Source organism: Poromitra crassiceps (assembly GCF_964638095.1).
Source record: "Poromitra crassiceps genome assembly, chromosome: 17".
NCBI classification, from domain to species: domain Eukaryota; kingdom Metazoa; phylum Chordata; class Actinopteri; order Beryciformes; family Melamphaidae; genus Poromitra; species Poromitra crassiceps.
This window is the reverse complement of record NC_139635.1, coordinates 8,413,344-8,434,182: the sequence shown is the minus strand read 5'-3', so window position 1 is coordinate 8,434,182 and position 20,839 is coordinate 8,413,344.

The following is a 20,839-nucleotide window of genomic DNA, read 5'->3' as shown; positions in this document are numbered from 1 at the left end:
AGGCTGATCATGGAACACACCACCAAAATGTTTCTTGTACCACACAATCAAATCAAGGCTCTTCAGACACGCCCACCTGCTACTCCCATCGCCCCCCCTGACATCAGAACAAAGGCTCAGTGTGATCTAGATCGTTTGATGGCAGAGGTCCTAGATGATCCCAGTGTTGATGTACATAGTAAAGCGTTGAAATATTCAAACATTTTACACAGATATTTGACTCTGGTGAAACAGGCCGATAACGAAAAGAACACGCTAACACTATTGATGCCAAATTCTGAACCAGCTGAGACATTAGCACCTGTGAATGATAACAATGCGACACCTGCTGACATAACGGATGTATTACAACACATACCAGCACACAGCAAAAACAAGGCCTCACACGTTCTGAACGCTATCTCCAATGCATCGGATAGAATCAGATGGACTGCTAACGGTCAGCTAGTTATTGACAATCAGCCCCTCAGGGGAACACACATATTTGATTTAGTCAAGTTTATGACAGGTTCACAGCTGGTTAGAGAGTCGGCTCGCCCATTAGGATGGCGAGAGTTTCTTAAGACACTAGCAGAGATAAATGTCCCCTCCTCTACCGTTACAAATAGGAGTCTCCGTCGTCTGTTTGAACATAGCAAGACAATGCATGGTGCAGATGATGATAATGATAGTGTTATTGTTGATGGTGAAATGTTTAGCCCCGCCAGGACCGCCTGGAGACCCTATTAGAATTTTCTTTTATACTCTACATTATTATACTTTTATTTTACTCTATTATTTTCTATTATTTTCTATTATTAGTATTATTATGCTTTATTATTATTATTATGTTTTATTATTATTATTATTATTATTATGTTTTATTTCAATTTTTTTTTTTTTTTTTCTATTATACTTTATTTTTATTCAAATGATTCTAATGATTCTAATTGAAAACAGAGCATTCAAATTCTATTTACTTTATTATGCTTTATTTCCATTTTTATTTTAATTTTTACTCTATTTTTTATTCAAATGATTCTAATTGAAAACAGAGCATTCAAATTCTATTTACTTTATTATGCTTTATTTCCATTTTTATTTTTATTTTTACTCTATTTTTACTCTATTTTATTCAAATGATTCTAATTGAAAACAGAGCATTCAAATTCTATTTTTTATCCTATCATTCAGGTTGAAGCTTTTACAACCTCAGCATTTTTGTTACATGCTATTGCTTCTCATCCTATTTTTATCATATCATGTATTGTTTCTCATCCTATTTTTATCATATCATGATGTATGGTCATATTGTTGTTGTTTGTTTTTTTTCATAATGCTCAAAATATCCTATGTACATATTGAAAAAAATAAAAAGTCACAACCAGCATTGTTTCCAGTCTCATATGATTTATTTGATTGAAAATGTCACATACAGGTCTGTGGTGTTGCACATTGTATACATTTTAAATGATAGCTTTTACATGATCCAGGCTGTATTCTGCTTACAAAGGTACATACCATATTATCGTTACACAGAGTATCACTAGTATATTTTTTCATAACACTTTGATACGATAGACCTTTTTGGATGTTGATTAAAAAGAATATGCAATGTTGTCCACAGCTGACAGAGGCGCTGTTCTGCACCTGCACAGTTGAATATGTGACATGGCGGCTATTCCGGTTTATAAAACATGCTATTTCTTTTGGGAACCCGGTGAAATCAGGACGATTACCATAACTGTCAAAAAACATAGCTTCTCGGGTTACAGTTATATATATTCCGAGCCAGTGTTGTCCTGGCTTGTCACTATAGTCGGTGTTAACAATAACCATAGCCGGAAGTGAGCGCACATGTCGCGGAAGTGCGTCGGCTGCTAGTACACCCAACAGTTGCACGCCTTTTGCAAGTTTCTTCCTGAGAATCCGATCAATCTCCATTGTGTTCATAGTGTCCAGTTTTAGTAATAGTCCAATAAAACCTGTCTTTTCCCTGAAATTTCCAAGATGCTGTCAAAGACACTGTAGCAGATTATGTTGATTGTGCGAGTCAGAGGCTGTCTAAACCGAACCTCAAGTTTCACATTGCCTGTTCTAATCAAGCTGACGTTTCCTGTGTTCGCACCATCTGCTTCCAGGTTAAAGCAAAACAAGGTATAGCCACTCCCATATTCTTGGCGTGTAATAGCGAGAGGGCGGTCTTTCAAATGACGACCGGTGGCTTGGAACAGCTCATGATATTCTCTGACATACTCGCCAGTGGTGAAATTAGGTGTAAATGGCCTCGCAGGATATGAATGACCATCACAATATAATGCAATAAATTCAGTGTTGAGATTAAGGAAATTATAGGGATTTCTTGCATAATTCCCGCTATGTGCCTCGTTATCAACAAAAGCAATTATTATTAATTTGGGTATCTGACCATTGTATAAGTTTTCATGATTTGTCATCCTGAGGCCTCTCCCGACTGTCACTGTTTTCAGTGAAACCCTATCCATGGCATAGCGTGCATTGGCGTGCGTTAGCGCCCTCATGTGGGCAAGCCTGACAGCTGGGGAAATGCTAACTTTCTTCACATAGAGACTTGCGCTAAGTATATTCACCCCGATGTGTTTATCAGGAGTGGGTGACATGAGACAGAATTCATCTTTAGAGCGGATAAATTTCAGCCCCACATCAATGCCATTTATCATCAGTTTTTCCTGCATAAATAAATCGGCGTGTATAGGACAGATAAGCTCCAAAGTTTTACTTTCTGCAGTGTAGGTATTCCTACGCACCAGACCATCATTACCCGAGGTAAGAGATGTCCCATCCATAGCAGCAGCCGAATCTTTGATGAAAAGGGCTGTGCTGAATTGTGTATCCAATGTCTCTTGCCCATAATTAATAAGACATTCCAACAAGGCTCTGTATGGATATGTATTACTAGCTTGAGTAATAAGCCTATCACCAAGCTGAATGTCCAGTTGTGAGAATAGGCTACCACCTGGATAATTGATCAGGGTAGCTATATCATCATCAGCCAGGGCTACGCCGCCAGGCTTGGTGAGTTTCAGTCGGATATATAAATAGCTGTCATTAAAATCGATATATTGATCGTTTGATCCAGTAATTACGAATTTGATTGGTGCCCCAGTGGTGATTTGAGAAACAGGTGGAATTTCAACCCACGCAGCACGCTCTATACATGTCTGAGTTGGTGGTAGACGAAAAATATCAAGCTCACTCTTCATACACTCTACCGATTGGTTGTGAAGGAGTGACATTATTTAGAAGATGTCTCTGGTGTGAGTTTTAGCACGTCTACGTGGTTTGGTTGCTGTCTTTGGTCTGAGAGGAGCTGTGCAACGTCTTCGCTTATGTATTCTACTCCTTTTCTTAACGGGGCGATACCCCCTCCGACCACTAGATGGTGGTCTACGCTGGGGGTATGCCATAAAACCATTTCCGGTTTGGGGGTCAGGTCTTCCTGTTGCTTTTCTGACGATATTCTGAACTATGTCTCCAGCGATGCCTGATGCAGCAGTTTTAATATACGGTTTAGCAATAGAAAATCCGCGTTTAAATAATGGGACAGCCATCCTGAAAAGACTTCTAAACAGGCCACCTAGTCCCGCGCCATACTGTGTAGCGCTCCCGGAAAACCCCGCTAAATCCCCGCCCGCCTGTTTAACATAGTAATCATAATAGTAATCCAACGCGTCATTTCCGGCGCTCTCATACGGCGTCATCATTATGCGTCAGCGTTTATAACCAACTGGTCTGAAATGTAATTTGATAAGGACTTTTCCGTATGCAAATGGAATATGCTTGTTTTGATCGTTTTTCAGAACCAGTTCAATGTCATCGATAACGTCCTTTGAGATAGGTGTGTAATGTACGGGATCCAATGATAGAGTGGTCACGCGTCGGTCCGTGTCTGATATATTAATCGTTCTGAGCAACTGTACATATTCATCACCCACGAGTTGATGCTGGCATACATCTGAGTACACGAATATATTATAAACACCCGCGTCAATATCAGCTTGATAATCAGCGGTCGCTGGTTTAGGAATGCAGAGGTGTTCTACATTTGGGCTCATTCCTAGGATAGTCGCCAGCCTTCCTGTACATATTATTTTTGATCCTGGGACGCCTCCGATTTGTACAAAATTAGTGACCTCGTTATAGGTTAATACTATAGGTGGGTTTGGGTTATTGAACACAGTCATGCATGTGTGGTTGAAGCGTGATAAAATACTAGGGATTGACCCATAAGTTCCTATTTGCATAGAAACGGTTCTGAAAATCTTCTTTTTGCCCCTAACATCAAAAACCATTATGTTTGCGTCCTCTAATGGAAAAGTAGGCCAAGACTTTGGGTATTGGATTTCTACCAAACCTACTTCAAAGGCTTCTCTAAACACTAATGGTTTCGCCAGCTTTGTCCGATAACTCCAGATTTTATTATTCGGATATATATCGATAGAGGCGTTGCTGGGCAGCGTAACGTAGAAGCCAGCCGCTTCCGGGGTGGCCATGTTGTAGATGACGTAACGCGTTGCCTGTCACGGGGAGAGTAGCCTCCTAGCTGTCATCCACCCACTATAAATATTATATGGTAATCAAATCACGTTCATTAATCCAGGAATTAAAAGATTCTGGATAACCACGCCAACTGACATAGATTTGTCTTGTCCCCTTTGATTTACGTCGTTTAATTATTCTCTCTATTTTAAACGCCTTGGTCTCGTCAATAATAACCCTCTGCAGTTCTGCTTCATAAAAACACCCTTTTAACGCCTCACCGGCTAGATCCTTGACGCGATAGACCACCGGATGTCTAGCGACTCGCTCATATATTATGAAATATTCTTCGGTATATCCACCTCTGTAAGCTTTATCGAATATCCCTCTTTGTTTTGAGATCCGCACGTTATCTCCGATATTAAACTTGAACGAGGGGGTTGGCTCTGGGTGTTTCTTGTACAGTCTATTAAAAACTATGCGTTCATTTCCTTTATTTACTTGGCTGGGTGTCATCCCTATCGATCGGTGCTTGGCGGTATTGTAGGCGTAAACTAAATCACTTAGGTTATCAATGTATCTTCTCGAGTTGACAGCTGTCAAATATCGCCACATCCGGGATTTTATCGATCTATTCAGCCTCTCGACAACGCTGGCCTTAGTCTCATTAAATGTCGTAAAATGTTTAATGTTGTATTCCTGGGTTAACTTTTTGAAATTACGGTTGAAGAATTCTGTTCCTTTATCTGTCTGTAATTTGATGGGAATACGCCCATCCATGAGGATACATCTGAAGGCCTCTGTAACAGCTAGACCCGTTTTATTTTTCAGAGGTTGAACCCATGCAAATTTACTGAATACATCTATACACGTTAATAAAAATTTAATGCCGTCATTCTCCATCGAATATTCAGACATATCTACTAAGTCTATCTGGAACTGTTTATCGATTCCCGATACAAATACTCTATTGCGTTTGAAATTTCTAAAAACCGGAGTGTGTAGTGTATATGCATCTTGTTTTAATAGATAATCTTTAACGATGCTTTCATTCACCGGCCCCTTATCGTCATTTCTAACGGCATCACATAGTTTAGCAATGCTAGAGAAACCCGCGGGGTTAGCGGGATCTAAATAGATCTTGTCTAATCGCTGCTCCATCATGATCTGACATTATGTCAAACAGTTATATATCTTATATTAGAACGTATCATGTGTGGCTATAGGCAACCAGCTAAACCGGATGTCACTGGGGGGCTACATGGTCAGACGCACAGTCCGTACTCAAAAACAACCCGGGGTGAAACGCATATATCAGATTCGTTCCTAGCGGAAGCCCCGCAATGTTGACTATGAATATACATCTATATATCACGCTGAAGCTAAAACACCAACAAACAAATGTTTTTTATCTAAAAATGTTTTTTTTTATTCCCTAGACAACGTAAACATTCTTTTCTTATCAATCAATCTCAAATAAGCCATACATACATGTAAATGTTTATCACACAAATAATCCAAAATTAAATCTATGTTATGTCTAATACATACATCGTGCATGAATGCAAATATCACAACTAAATTACCTATGTCAAACACTTTACCCTCCTCAGAGAAAAACGAATCAAATATGACATCTGTAGACATGTTTGTATTATTACACAGTATAAGCATCTCATCCCAGCAAACATTAGAACGTACAAAATTCATATGATTTTTAAAAGTATCATCATCAAATGTATGGAAAATATCCTTTAATCTATTTCTAACAAAACAAACATTATTAGGGTAAAATATATCCGTTAACATACTGACTAACCACCACATGGCTAGTCTAAAAAAAAAAAAAAAAAAAAAAAAGATATAGCCTATAATAGCCTATAAGTGGGAAGAAAAAAATCAGGGGTTAGACTGAGCCCACACTACGAAACCCTCACCTACAAAATTATCATGTGGGAGGGATGTATTAATTGGATCAAATTCATCACATTTCCATCTGAGTCCCGTGGGGGGGTCACACATGTCTGCAATTATGACCTCCGCTGCTCCCATTAATCGTTCGTTCGAATGAGTGTCCCCTGTAATCAACCAGACGACTCTAGCTATGGCTGAAACAAGCTGAGGAGAAAACACTAGATCGAATATCTCGCTGCCGTAAAGTCCAAATATGTCATCATCGTAGGCGAACACACATGAATGCTGAAGTTGACTGGGGTGGTCAATAATGCAGCCATTGCATAAAAGTCTTGCCTTCGTCCATGCTGCTGCACGGATGCACCGTACAAGAAGGGCCCTGATCCCGCGCACCGCAGATATGTCAATGCGTTTTGGAGGTGGTGGTATGTGCTTTGCACCTGTGGGGGTTGTCTCCTGGCTGGACAGTCTGATGTGATGGTTTGAATCCTCATTGGCGTGCACCTGTGCCTGGGTTGTTATGAATGTGCGAGGCGGGGGTTTGTGGGTGTATAGGGGGCGATACTGGATGAGGTCATCGGTGTTATGATCTGTAAAACATAAAAGAGACAATAGATGAATTAGTGGTTTGTTCCTCCTACACATATACTGTAACACACACACACACACACACACACACACACGCACGCACGCACGCACACAAGCCGTATCATACCATTTGGGTTCAGTTGACTGTTTTGTTGTTGTTGTCCTCCTCCTCGTCACTGGCGTCGCTGTTGCACTCCATATTAAAAGCCAGTCTCTTTCTAATAGAACTCAGAGCGGCGTGTCTCGCGTCTCTAGTAATGACTGCGTTAATTTTATGACCTATGCTATGCATTTTGTTCCAGTCGCCAAGCTGCATGAAAAAAATTGTTTCTACAAAATCCTCAGCTGGGATCTCCTTAGCCCCCGGCCTAAAAAAGCCTGTTTTCGGTAGGCCTTCACATAGATCGTTGCCTTTAAAATTATGACATACACCGAGATAAACAAATCCGTCCAGGATATCGCAGGGTCCTGAACACCAGCTGCGCACCTCAATTCTGAGCCCTCCAAAACCATCCGACGCGCGCCACAGCCAGACAGGTCTATTCTTAGATTTTTTCCCATGCTCTGCTTTAATTGCTGGGCACACCTCTGTTCCCATTAAAAACATGAATGTACGCCAATCGGTTATAGATATATTGCCATGGGCTTGAGATCCAAATGGACAAGGTGTTCTGCATAGAATAGCTTCATCATCAAAATACCTTGATGCCTGCTCATTCCACGCTTCAGGTGTCATTTGTGAACACGCACTGAAACACACAATGTCCTTTCTGCCAATATCATGGCTAGCCCTTAGCAATAGCTTTTCATGTAAGTACTCGATTTTGTATTCATACCCGCGAATGCCGTCAAATTGAAATAACGCCTCTAGTTGAACAGTGCGCCTGCGCATAGGGGCACTGGGACAGGTAAGAATATTGTTTGCGTTACCTGCATGAGAAGCCATAATCAATTTTGTATTTGATTGAGATCAAAAAAATGCCGCGCTGTTGGTCTCCGCCGTTTGTTGATGCGAGGGTCGATAGTAAAAATAAAACAAGTACACACTCTTGTTGTTAGTTGAGATCAAAAATGCTGCTGCTGCTGCGCTCTGCCTCCACTGCTTCTCTCAAAAAACTAACAGCTATGGCTTTGTGATTGTACTCAGCTGATCGCCCTCCTGCTTATAAAAGGGAGGTGCTTCCTGTCGCGGAGTTGCGTCATAGAGGCGTGCAGCACGCAGCACGCCTCTTCGTGACAAGAGACGTGCTGCGTGCTGCACGTCTCTTGTCACGAAGAGACGTGGTGCGTGCTGCGGAAGTCGTTGGTGTTTCACAAGCCGCGTCCATAACAACAGCGAGAAAAAGAGATATTGCCCACTATGTAAAATGATCCAGCTGGGTTTGCATAATGATTGCTCAAATGTATTTCCCCCGAGATCAAAAAAACGGTGGTATTTGTCGTGAGCTGTGGTATGGGGGAAAAAGGGGAAGTAGCCTTTGGAGGGCTTTTTTGAAATAATCACTTTTTCAAAAGAAAAGTGATTTAAAAAACAGAAGTACCCTTTGGAGAACAAGTGGAATAAAGCATTTTTTGCGCAAAATGACTTTAAGCACAAGACAAAAAAAATGGAGAAGTGCACTTTGCAGAAGTACTGAGAAATTGATTTTTACCCAAAAAGAAACCACTTCCCCTTTTCAAAAAAGCGGAAGTGACCCTTTTGAGGAAGTTCTAAAAATTGTTTTTTTTTCTCTTTAACAGGGGTGCTAGCCCTACACTACTACTGCCCTCTCTACTGGTGGGGGTTCTGACAGCCCCAAAGCCTCCGCATTCGCCATCTCCAGGTTTGAATAACCTTTGACAGGCACTCTGTGACGCAGGGGTTGATCCCAAAAACGTCCAACTTCTTTAACGCACGCGGGGACAGCAGGGAGAAGTTGTTTCGTGGCAGCGGGGCGAGAGGGTAGGACTTTACCATCATAAAGATCTTTCTCCTGGCTCTCGCTCGCCTGCGTGCTAGGCCAGGCGATCTCCAGTCTAGTGGCTGCTCTCTTGCATACTTCATGTATGTCAACATCGTGCAGAGAGGCAGCCTGCTGAATGTCCCCGCTAGCTGCACTGCCCGCCCGTGAGAGCGGGTCAGGTGCACCAAGGGGGGGGAAGCTATCATCGTCAGACTCATTGCTGAGCTGATCAATGAGCCCCTCTTCCTCCTCCTGTTCGCCTTCGGACTCGAGGAGGTAGTCATACTGAGATGTCTCCATCTCCCAATCTAGAGGCCTTATGGTCCCCTCCCCAAACGGCTGTACTGCAGAGTCAGAAAGACGTGGAGCGGGTTTTGAGGCCGCTGCAATCTTTAGACGCCGCTGCAAGTTTCTGGGGGGCATGGTAATGCAGTCACTGCAGCTACTGGGGTCCATGACAGACTCCTGTGCGTGCTTAATGCCCATGCAAGCGACGCAAACGGGATGTGTATCCCTCTTGCCCAGCGTGTTGCCACACGCGGTAGGGCAGGCACGGGGCCCCGTGTCTATGCCCACCTCCGTACGCTGTTTCTTGGCTCCGCTGCCCGAGGCGTCGGGGAGCGAGCTGGTTGACATGGTCGCTCTTTTTATTTAGCTACGCCCGCAGCAGCAGTTAGCTCTTGAGTCTTGACACGTCTGAGGCGGCAAGTCACGCTAATATAGACGGGTCCCCTGGCTGGTGAGGCACAGTGGATAACCCGACTAGCAGGCAAGCTAATTTAATTTCCCTTTGTTAGCAGCGGCTAGACAGAGGAAAGTTTAGTAAACAACGTTTGGACGAACTGGCACGCTTGCGCTAATGACAGCCGACCAACGTTAATTCAAACTACTAGGTTATCTTTTGCAGATAACCGCTCGCTCAATATTCACCCTGGTAGCAGCGGCTAGGCAGAAGAACAACAGCTTTTAGACGGTCTAACACGCTTTCGCTAATGTCAGCCGACTAACGTTAAACCCGAGACCGTAGTACAGCACGCTTGCGCTAATACTGTCTATCTGACTCGTTAAGCTGTTTGTAAAAGTCCGCTTTAACTTTTTGATGGTTAAGCTAAGCAGTGTTGGGCACTCATTACTAAAAAAGTAATATATTACATATTACTCGTTACTATTTTCAAAAGTAATATTATTACTTTACTTATTACTCCATGCCAAAAGTAATTTGTTAGATACTCGTTATATTACTTTTCCGTTACATTCCACACAAATGGCAATATAATGTAATAATATAATGGCAAATTTTCACTGCAGCGATTTTGTGTCTAAAAGGCAGGAGGTAACACAGGTGCACCAAGATGTTAATTAGGGCTTCCAACTTCCAGTCCATTTAGGTGTTCCAGTGCTGGAGCCTTAATTAGTTAGTTGGTTGCACCTGTGTATAGCCTACTCTGTCTTCTAGACACAAATGGCCGTTGTGAAAAAGGCCCATGGCGTTTTTCTCATCAAAATGCAGACTTTGCGGTGCGAATGTGTGAACTAGGTCTATTATGTGCCGTTCCATTTAAACTAATCGCTTTGCCAGAGCACAGCTTCCTACAGAGATGCTTGATGAAGAGCACACCTGGCTCAAAGTGATGACTGACAAGATGCAATCTTTTGCAAACTCAATACGTATAGGCTACATCTTTGCTTAACAAGTTTGTGTCACAAATAACGTTAGCTCTGCAACATTAACATTAACCTGACAATAATAACAGCAATGTTTGATGTCCACCAACTTGTGAATTTTTATGTTATCTCTGTATTTTAACAGTTTTCCGGTTTCTGTTGTGCTGTCCTCTCGTCTCGTAACGTTAACGTTAGGAAGTTTGAGCTCGTGTTTTTCACAGTGGAAAGAGTGTTAGTAGCCTACCTGTCCTGGACACCGTTTACATTTGACTTTGATGTTAAATCGTGTCACCTTTCTTCCCGACAAAAACAAAGTCATGGGAATATATCCAGCCACGGATTTTCCTCCTCGGCTCAGTCAGCAGGGCAGAGAGGGTGCTCTGAAGTGCTCTGCGGTGACGTCACCTTGTTTTGGGAGCGTTAAAAGCCATGCTGCTTGTGAATGCCGACTGCGTGTCGTTTTGCAGCGTAGCGGCATCACAGAATGGACTCAACAAAAGATGTAACGACTAACGTAACGAGCTCGTTTATCTTGAAGTAACTGTAATATTATTACTTATATTCTATAGTAATTCGTTACACTACTCGTTACTTGGAAAAAGTAATATTATTACAGTAACGAGTAACTAGTAACTCGTTACTTCCCAACACTGAAGCTAAGACACAGAGACGAACGGGCTTGTCGGCAAAGACTCACCCGGACGTAGATTGACAGTGAAAATACGGCAGCTTATTCCAACAGAATAACACGTCCTTCGACTACCGAGATGACTCGTCTGTGGACAGTTGAGTGAAACTCTGATAAGGATACGCAGCCGGGTATACTGTAGGAGCAGTGGTCTTCACGGGGAAGAGAGCTTGAATGAAGTTCCGGGCGACTTCCGCGGCCTAATATAGAGGGCCGTCCCGTCCCGTATCACCTGTAAGGTGATTGGTCTGCCGGTTGGCAGACGTGGTGCAATTGGAGCTTCCATAAGTCGGTCACGCGAGGGCGTTCCCATAGGTGAGACACCGAATGAGAGATGAAATAGAACCAAGAATGACGACTAGTCGACTACTAAGCACAGTGTCGACTAGTGGTTTTACTAGTCGACTAGTCTGTGAATGCCCTAGTTGTCAGTGGTCACTGCTAACGTTTGACCATGGACTGTAAATAGCGTTTTACATAGCCATCTGTGCTAATAATGCTAGCCGAACTATCCTTTCCACACACACTGAATATACCGAAATGCTAGACTTGATCATGGACAAACAGCCGCACTCATAACGTTAAGGTGTGTTTGACCTAACGATAATATAAATATTAACGTTAATGCACTCCTAGTACTGTACTGACCTCAGGTGACAAGCTGAAATGTCAAATCTTCTAGCAAATCTAGGTACATTTCAGACTTTAACGTAGTGTCCAGTCTTGTCTGAGGTGAATGCAAGTGAACTATATTTTTCAATCCTGTCTTTGAATAAAAGTTGTACATTGTGTTATACTTGAAAACCATGTCTCTGCTCCCTTTTTTGTGTTTACAATTACAACAAATCTGTATGGTTTATCTGTTGGCATTAAACCGTTGTATTTCCTTGGGTGATATTCCATATTTGTCATTAGACCTGTTCACGAATGCATTTTCTACAAATTGGGCTAAATTTGCAATGGTAAATCAAAGCCACATGTGAGCACAATTACTTTTATTAAAACACCAACCAAAATAAAATTCAAAGAGAGGTTTCCTTCTCTAACTATTGGTGCTTTCACAAAATATTTACACAATGAGATTTTTTATAAATAATCATCGATAACGTGGATAAAGACTTCAATGATGGTGATGACGTCGATGACATCTGCTGCTGCTGGACGAGAGACCGAAGACTAGTCCACCTGAAGGAGATCCACAATAATAATAATAATAATACATAAGTTTTATATAGCGCTTTTCTGGGGAACTCAAAGACGCTTTACAATACATAGAAAAGTAATACAGTAAACAAACAAAATAACAAGAATGAATACAGAAAACAAAACAAATACAAATCAATAGATTGCAGAGATGGAATGGTGGTTAGAGGTAGAAGTCAGATAGTGTAGGCTGTTTTGAAGAGATGGGATTTGAATTGGGTTTTGAAAAAGGTGAGTGAGTCGGAGTTTCTGATATTGAGACCTATCAAGACCTTCCAGCATGCCACAGTGCCACACTCACCCAAGATAAACGCTGCTGTAGGAGTAAAAATAAAGTATGCTTCAAGGAATGACATGAAAAAGTTACATAATGGGGTGGCTATACATTGTTGTTTCACAGTAGCTAATATCTGGCCATAATTCTGCAATTGCCCACTATATGCTTAGTATGTTATAATAGCGATAATGTCAATAACAGATACATCTTTGGTTAAACTTTTTTATTGTAATTTCGTGTAAAATTAGTCTCTAAACCCCAACGATCTATGGTCCAAAACTTTGATGCAACCTTACACACCTTACACAGTGACTTCTTCAAGAAGAAATTGGCCTCTCGCTGTAGCAGAGCGAACCATCGGCAGCGGCACGATGCAAAATTTGTCCCCGCACGGTGAGCCTCGGGGCCGGCCTCTGGTTCGTCTCTGGCGGCCTGTTCAACTGCCTCTCCTTCCATACGGCGCAATTCCTCTGCACTGTAGTCTGGCTCATATGGCGTTAAGTAGCCCTGAATGTCAGAGTTTATTAGCACACTTTGGAAATCGTCTTCATCCGTCAAACTCTTCAATTTCACCAGAAATATTTCCTTCAGCCATGGTTGAGCCGTGGTGAGCTAGTTAGCTCCAGACCGAGGCGGTGCAGAAAAGATGGCTGACGGAGTGTTTTGATTTTGGAGGTGTGGAGGCCCCCTAGAGGCTGCACACACACAAAAGAATTGTAGTTTTAAGCTATAGCTCTTCCGCATGTGTGGTACACCGCTCTGACGCGGTCGTGACGTAAAACGCGTCAGAGCGGTGTACTAAAAATGTGAATGATAAGGGAGTACAGCCAAGAGGGTTTAGTGAGGGGAGGTAAAGGCTGCCCATTTAATCATACTAGTGACATTGTAATGATACAAATCTGGTTGAAAATCAGTAAAGCCGTCCTTTAAACGCTAGGTGCGTTCCTTGAAAGAGGAGTGCGCCAATGGCCCATTTCCACCGCTGGTTGAGTCGGGGTTGAGTCGTGCTGCTTTTGGTCCCTGCTCTGTTGAGGTTCTAGGGCTGTGGACCCGGTACGGTACCATACGGTGACGTGAAAACACTGCAGACGCCTGATTGGTCAGGCAGAATCGTGTTTACTGTAGGCATCTACTGTCAATGCTGGATACCAGTTTAGTGGGGCTTACCTTCTCTTCTGTTATTTCCAGAAGTTATTTCTTTTGTGTTGCTGCCTTCGGCTCTGGTGAAATAAAATCGATCTCCTTGCTCAGCTTTAACATGCGGTGGTTTTCAATTGTTCTGAGAGAGAAAAAAGTCCGCTCCTCGGGAAGCCCTTTGTAGTTGGCTCCGCTAGGCCGCAGGCGAAGCCGCGGTCTTGCCTGTTGAGTTGCCACTGGGGGTTAACTGTCTGCCTTTCCGAAGCCCTGCCACTCCGAACGTTAACTTCCATTATTCGGACTGGCGGTCGTTCACCTTAGAAGCCGCAATGCCGACCTTAGGTTTAGGCGTGGGGGTGGGAGAGGTTAGGGTTAGGGTTAAGGCCTAAACATGGTCGTCCGTCCACCTCGAATAGGAGCCGTCTCGCCGTCTGCCGGCGCCAGCTAGCCCTACATGCTCGGACGCCACTACGCCCTCCCTCCCTCCCTCCTGTGGAAGCTCCGTGTGAAAATGGCGGAGATTGTGTGCCAGGGAGTCTGAATGAAATTGAATGTAACGTTCCCAATTCTATGTATTAAATTCTAAAAAACGACCCTCAACATTTGGGAAGGCTAAGCCACACAACTAGTTCGTTATAATCTAACATCATGCTTTGAAATGTGACTTTACGACGATAAGCCAGGGCAACGGCCAATCACAACTCTCCTGCAGCTGACGTCACGCACGTATCGTCGCCGTGAAGTCACATTTTCGAGCAGCGCCCGTCAGCCGACGGGGCCCCCTCCCCGTAGGACGGCGCTCCACCCACCGTCATACGGGGAGGGCGGGGCGAGGCTCTGACGGACGACCATAATTAGGCCTTTAGGGTCTGGGGGAGGTTAGGTTTAGGCATGGGGGGAGGTTAGGTTTGGCGTGGGGGCTGGGAGAGGTTAGTGAAAAACGGGGAATATAGAACCCTTTCTGAGTGCCGATATTTCGGAGTGGCAGAACGTCGGAGTGGCAGCACGTCGGAGTGGCAGCATGTAACCGCCACTGGGGTTCTCCCCGTAGCGCCTCTCCCGTCCCCGCGCAGTGCATGCATGTGAGTTTGAGTAACACCAAAGTGATATCCATTCTCCTAGCCGATTGTCACATTTGCCCATGTACACTGTAGGTAATTTAGAGGCACCAGTATTTCATAATCAGTTTAAAAGTTCCGTGTATGGATTTAATTTTAACGTTATACTTATAGCCTACTTCGGCTATGGGCGGAGGGCAGATATGCGGTCGCTATGACGACCAGGTGTGGGCGGAGGCAAGTAAACTTGCTATGGAAACAGTCTATATCAAGTAGAGCCGAGTAATACCAGATCGAGTAGAGCTGTACTGTGCTGTTATATGTGGTGGAAATGAGCCATTAGCGCATCCTTACATAGAGAATGAATTGCAGAAAGGCGCTGGCAGCTCCAAAAGCATGTTGGGTGTGAACGCCGCCTCAGACAGTTCCAAGCTTAGCTCTTCTGGTTAGACCGGCTAGAGTAGGGTTGAGCTGGGGAGATGAGAGGAAGGGAGAGAGAGAGAGAGGGAAAGAGAGAGAAAAAGAAAAGGAGAGGAGGAGTGTGCTGACATCTGTTTCTAGCCTTTCTCAGAAACTTGACGCTCGTGATAATGTATTTTAACTCTTAACACTGCCCAGAACCATAAACCATGAACTCTCACGTGGATTAAGTAGGGCTGGGCGATATGGCCAAAACAATTTATCACGATATGTTTTCTTATATTGATCGATGTCGATATTTATCACGATTGGTCAGGCAGAATCGTGTTTACTGTAGGCATCTACTGTCAATGCTGGATACCAGTTTAGTGGGGCTTACCTTCTCTTCTGTTATTTCCAGAAGTTATTTCTTTTGTGTTGCTGCCTTCGGCTCTGGTGAAATAAAATCGATCTCCTTGCTCAGCTTTAACATGCGGTGGTTTTCAATTGTTCTGAGAGAGAAAAAAGTCCGCTCCTCGGGAAGCCCTTTGTAGTTGGCTCCGCTAGGCCGCAGGCGAAGCCGCGGTCTTGCCTGTTGAGTTGCCACTGGGGGTTAACTGTCTGCCTTTCCGAAGCCCTGCCACTCCGAACGTTAACTTCCATTATTCGGACTGGCGGTCGTTCACCTTAGAAGCCGCAATGCCGACCTTAGGTTTAGGCGTGGGGGTGGGAGAGGTTAGGGTTAGGGTTAAGGCCTAAACATGGTCGTCCGTCCACCTCGAATAGGAGCCGTCTCGCCGTCTGCCGGCGCCAGCTAGCCCTACATGCTCGGACGCCACTACGCCCTCCCTCCCTCCCTCCTGTGGAAGCTCCGTGTGAAAATGGCGGAGATTGTGTGCCAGGGAGTCTGAATGAAATTGAATGTAACGTTCCCAATTCTATGTATTAAATTCTAAAAAACGACCCTCAACATTTGGGAAGGCTAAGCCACACAACTAGTTCGTTATAATCTAACATCATGCTTTGAAATGTGACTTTACGACGATAAGCCAGGGCAACGGCCAATCACAACTCTCCTGCAGCTGACGTCACGCACGTATCGTCGCCGTGAAGTCACATTTTCGAGCAGCGCCCGTCAGCCGATGGGGCCCCCTCCCCGTAGGATGGCGCTCCACCCGCCGTCATACGGGGAGGGCGGGGCGAGGCTCTGACGGACGACCATAATTAGGCCTTTAGGGTCTGGGGGAGGTTAGGTTTAGGCATGGGGGGAGGTTAGGTTTGGCGTGGGGGCTGGGAGAGGTTAGTGAAAAACGGGGAATATAGAACCCTTTCTGAGTGCCGATATTTCGGAGTGGCAGAACGTCGGAGTGGCAGCACGTCGGAGTGGCAGCATGTAACCGCCACTGAGGTTCTCCCCGTAGCGCCTCTCCCGTCCCCGCGCAGTGCATGCATGTGAGTTTGAGTAACACCAAAGTGATATCCATTCTCCTAGCCGATTGTCACATTTGCCCATGTACACTGTAGGTCATTTAGAGGCACCAGTATTTCATAATCAGTTTAAAAGTTCCGTGTATGGATTTAATTTTAACGTTATACTTATAGCCTACTTCGGCTATGGGCGGAGGGCAGATATGCGGTCGCTATGACGACCAGGTGTGGGCGGAGGCAAGTAAACTTGCTATGGAAACAGTCTATATCAAGTAGAGCCGAGTAATACCAGATCGAGTAGAGCTGTACTGTGCTGTTATATGTGGTGGAAATGAGCCATTAGCGCGTCCTTACATAGAGAATGAATTGCAGAAAGGCGCTGGCAGCTCCAAAAGCATGTTGGGTGTGAACGCCGCCTCAGACAGTTCCAAGCTTAGCTCTTCTGGTTAGACCGGCTAGAGTAGGGCTGAGCTGGGGAGATGAGAGGAAGGGAGAGAGAGAGAGAGGGAAAGAGAGAGAAAAAGAAAAGGAGAGGAGGAGTGTGCTGACATCTGTTTCTAGCCTTTCTCAGAAACTTGACGCTCGTGATAATGTATTTTAACTCTTAACACTGCCCAGAACCATAAACCATGAACTCTCACGTGGATTAAGTAGGGCTGGGCGATATGGCCAAAACAATTTATCACGATATGTTTTCTTATATTGATCGATGTCGATATTTATCACAATAGATAAATATTTATTAATAATAATAATGTTCAATTTACAGTTTTATGATCAGTATTCTCCTTAGACCCCAAAGAAACCAGAAGGTTAATTATGGTTTATATATTTATTGTCAGAATTGATAGGTGACAAAACACTAAATCTCCTGTTCCAGCACTCGCCCCACCATCTTTTGACATGACCCCCATGTTGTATTTGTTTTATGTAAACTTGTTTGGGCTAAAAACATTGTGCATGTTGTTTACAATAGTTAGAAATGCATTTATGTAGCATTTACTATTGATCTGTTTGATTTTATGCACTAATAATTTGGAAACCTGTCTAAAAGTGGCCACTAGGCGCCAGTATTGCTTAAGTTAACGTCAGAATGCCTACATATTCAGTAGAAGATAATGAAAACCAACGAAGAAGAAACAACGATAAGAAAGGCAGATGAGAAATTTTACTTTATGATCACTGTTATACTAACATAAATCCACGGATTACAAGGTCCGGTGTTCTGCCAAAAAGTGAAAAACTGACCAGTGTGATCAACGTTACAGCTGCAGCTAGCGTTAAATCACGTTTTGGGAAGTGACAATGTAGTCAGTAAACTAGTGAAAAGTTTTGAATGAGTTTTATCGGGCACGTGCTATGAAGAAGCGTACATCAGTCTCCTTCGGGAGCATATCTCCAGCCACCATTTTCGGGATGAGCTGGAAAACTTCCAGTTAAAACTTTCAAAATAATGTTACTTAACACATTGAGTGCCAGCGACGCCAAATGGCGTCAGGAGAAATTTACCGTAGGCTGCCAGCGACGCCAAATGGCGTCAATAACTCCAAATTCATATTTTGACGGGGGGATGTCGATCTAAGCCTCTTACATCGCCTCTTACAATATGGGAGCTATTGAATGTGTCTAACCTATTTTACAGAACCCTTAGGTGGCGACAGTCCTCTCCAGATTAGAGAACGGCCAGGAGAAAAGAGAGAAGAAGTCATGAGGAAACGGAAATCGCAATGATATGCATGAAGCGTGCATAACGTTAGCTGTGCCTGTGAACAGCAGTCATCTGCTGCCACAATTGAGCCCCTACCGTGTCCGCTGCGATAGCCCATCCATATGATTTAGTTGGCGACACGGCGACGCCAGCGTCTTTCTGAAAAGTTACATTATTCTCAGCTGGGAGCTGGCGACACGCTGTAAAAAAGCGGGGGGATGCAGCGGACTTTTCAGTGCAGATCAAACTCAGAGCAAACGCAGCAGAGACACTCCTCCCACCACGGAGGAGGAGGAGGAGGGGGGTGGGGCACGCAGGGCACTACAGCATACAACCATTGACAGTACACTGACAGACCCAGGCAGCAGCAGGCTCGATGCATAGAGAGCAAACAAGCTAGAATAGGCTATCTGATGCCCACCAGCAGTAAATCAAGACCAGCAAGAAGGTGTAGGGTCTGCGCACGCAGGTTCTTTTCAAGAAAATAAAACAATGCAGGAAATTTTGTGTTTGAATATTGTTATAATGTTACACAAAAAATGAAAGCTTAGAATGTGTAGTTTCATCCAGAAAAAAAAAAGTTGATATCTTCTTTCTTTGTGGAAATATGGACTTCAATATCCAGCATGACCCCATGAAAGTGAGCATTTTGATGTTAGACCAAGCTGTTTACTAATATTTGTAGAAAATAAACAACACATTCTTTTGACATACTTTTTCCCGCAGGTAAACTAGACATTCTAACCTTTCATTTCAGCTATAGCATTTTGTTCAACTCAAAGCAGAATTCATTCTGTCGCCTTTCTAACATAAAGATGTGATTATCTCAGAAACTAATTTCAGCATGCTCTTTTCGGTCGAAAACACTCTTTTTCAGAGGGGTGTATTTCCAAAATGGAACGGTTTATAAACACAGTTAAAAAAAAAAAATGAAACAGAAGGGTTCAAAGTTTCATTGAGGCTATTGGTTGTCCATATAAGAGGAACACAAAAAATGATATGGCTATATTAAAATGCATTGCGGCCTATGTGGCACAGTACAGCAACCTTTTGCCCAAGGGCCGTGGCACCCAAAGTGTTAAACAAACGTAAATAGCTTATTGATGCACGTTGGAGGAGAAAATTGTATTTCAACAAACGAAGCAGCAAAACTTGTATCGAAATGTATGGGCATTGGCTGCTACAAGCCAAAGCAGGGGTTTCAGCACTAAAATGTGGTAATAGATGGCATTATGCTATCGTCAGCAGCGCGCAATTACTTTGCGCTAAGAGCTTTGAAAAGGACCTCTTACGTGCAAATATCTCTCTGCGCTGGGTTGCGCACCATAATCTCTGCACAGCGCAGTGCAAGTAAAATCCCTTTTGGATATGTCATTAGGCACAGCCTTATGCTGCTAAAATTGGCTATTGGCAGATAATTCAGTGAGGCAATCAACTATAACTCACGGAGAAACTTTTATTACATCGCAAAGAGGGAAATTAATTGAGAAAACTTGTTGGACAATGGACATAGGCTATTTACCTTCATAACCACCCGGAGCGTTGTTGGCACCACAGACGATCTGTCAATAAGCTCTCTCTGTCCTCACACGAGTGAGTACACTCTATTACGCATGGAGAGACTTACAGCATATTGCATGCCTCAGCCTTGGCGAGGCAGCCTCGCGCAAACAGTCATTGCGAGATGGGAATCTGATTGGTTTTGATTGACGTAATGCCCAGCCTTGCCTGGCCACGCCTGTGAATAATTCTGGTAGTTAAGACCGTCCAAATCCCGTTTGCGCAGGCATTTTGGGGCGCAGATGATTTTGGCATGGCTCTAATTTGCGCTTGCGACAGGTGCCGTGAACCTTTCCGCATGCCGGCTGAGAATTGCATCCCCAACATATTTCGGGGCTGTTTTAACTTAGAAATCAGGGAGGTCACGTCTACCAGACAATAATATCACTTTTAAACAGTTACATTTCTGTATAAATCATTACAAGTATACGCTCCCGTGAGGTGGGGATGCTTTTTTTCTGCTGGGCGGGGGAGCAAAACTCGGCCTGGCGGACAGCGCAAGGCGGAATGCTATCTTCCGTGACAACTCATTGAGCGCCAATGACGTCTTTAACGTCTTATCAGGAATGTGCCTCCCCGCCAAAGACGTGTTTGACGTGTTTTTGTTTTTATTAGTGCAGCGCGTAGTTCAAAGACTTCCCCAGCCTGTGACATGGTATCAGGTCCCTGGCCTCAAAGCCAAGCCGACAACACATTATCAAACAACTACGCAGCTGTTGTTTTGAAATGGAAGAGGAGGAGAAAATGGAGAAACGCTGCCTGTTGCAGAGAGGA